General features: G+C 40.5%; 3 non-coding genes across 3 annotated transcripts; all 3 read right to left on the bottom strand.

Annotated features, from left to right (window-relative positions):
• Positions 1 to 10: 10 nt before the first annotated feature.
• Positions 11 to 129, bottom strand: LOC113345119. Its single transcript, XR_003358005.1, has one exon. It is a non-coding gene; the product is annotated as a 5S ribosomal RNA (ribosomal RNA).
• A 369-nt stretch (positions 130 to 498) lies between these two features.
• Positions 499 to 617, bottom strand: LOC113345122. Its single transcript, XR_003358007.1, has one exon. It is a non-coding gene; the product is annotated as a 5S ribosomal RNA (ribosomal RNA).
• Positions 618 to 986: 369 nt separating this feature from the next.
• LOC113345120 lies at positions 987 to 1,105 on the bottom strand. Its single transcript, XR_003358006.1, has one exon. It is a non-coding gene; the product is annotated as a 5S ribosomal RNA (ribosomal RNA).
• Between the last annotated feature and the right edge of the window lie 380 nt (positions 1,106 to 1,485).

Genomic DNA, 1,485 nt, shown 5'->3' with positions numbered 1-1,485 from the left:
AAATAAAAAAGGCAATCAACACGAGGACTTCCCAAGAGGTCACCTATCTTAGTACTACTCTCGCCCAAGCACGCTTAACTGCAGAGTTCTGATGGGTTCTGGTGCATTAGTGCTGGTATGATCGATTGCTGAAAGTTTCTCACCAATTTTACTACTTAACACGTCTCCAATGTGTTGGCTCGATCCATCTAACGCCCGTTACTTCCTCGTGGCAAGTCCGATCCGGGCAAGTGATGACTCGCTGGAAACCTTATGACGAGTAGAACGCTTGACGCGGTTATTTTGAAGTACTAATCTCGTTTTAATAGTTTTTTAGTTAAAAAATATTAAAATATCCAAATAAATGCACGGTTTTTGGATTTTCACCCAATTAGGGCAGACGCCCTCCCATATATCACGAGATAAAAAATCCATCTTATCTCGTGCAACCCGCTTTCTAACAAGTCACTAGCCTTCATAAGAATAACCGGCGAAAAAAAAGTAAAAATAAATAAAAAAGGCAATCAACACGAGGACTTCCCAAGAGGTCACCTATCTTAGTGCTACTCTCGCCCAAGCACGCTTAACTGCAGAGTTCTGATGGATTCTGGTGCATTAGTGCTGGTATGATCGATTGCTGAAAGTTTCTCACCAATTTTACTACTTAACACGTCTCCAATGTGTTGGCTCGATCCATCTAACTCCCATTACTTCCTCGTGGCAAGTCCGATCCGGGCAAGTGATGACTCGCTGGAAACCTTATGACGAGGAGAACGCTTGACGCGGTTATTTTGAACTACTAATCTCGTTTTAATAGTCTTTTAGTTAAAAAATATTAAAATATCCAAATAAATGCACGGTTTTTGGATTTTCACCCAATTAGGGAAGACGCCCTACCATATATCACGAGATAAAAAATCCATCTTATGTCGTGCAACCCGCTTTCTAAGTAGTCACTAGCCTTCATAAGAATAACCGGCGAAAAAAAAGTAAAAATAAATAAAAAAGGCAATCAACACGAGTACTTCCCAAAAGGGCACCCATCTTAGTACTACTCTCGCCCAAGCACGCTTAACTGCAGAGTTCTGATGGGTTCTGGTGCATTAGTGCTGGTATGATCGATTGCTGAAAGTTTCTCACCAATTTTACTACTTAACACGTCTCCAATGTATTGGCTCGATCCATCTAACGCCCGTTACTTCCTCGTGGCAAGTCCGATCCGGGCAAGTGATGACTCGCTGGAAACCTTATGACGAGGAGAACGCTTGACACGGTTATTTTGAACTACTAATCTCGTTTTAATAGTTTTTTAGTTAAAAAATATTAAAATATCCAAATAAATGCACGGTTTTTGGATTTTCACCCAATTAGGGCAGACGCCCTCCCATATATCACGAGATAAAAAATCCATCTTATCTCGTGCAACCCGCTTTCTAACTAGTCACTAGACTTCATAAGAATAACCGGCGAAAAAAAAAGTAAAAATAAATAAAAAAGGCAATCAAC

This window comes from Papaver somniferum, unplaced genomic scaffold (genome assembly GCF_003573695.1).
Source record: "Papaver somniferum cultivar HN1 unplaced genomic scaffold, ASM357369v1 unplaced-scaffold_8022, whole genome shotgun sequence".
NCBI lineage: Eukaryota > Viridiplantae > Streptophyta > Magnoliopsida > Ranunculales > Papaveraceae > Papaver > Papaver somniferum.
The sequence above is the reverse complement of the archived record's forward strand: the minus strand, read 5'-3'. Positions and strand labels throughout refer to the sequence as shown.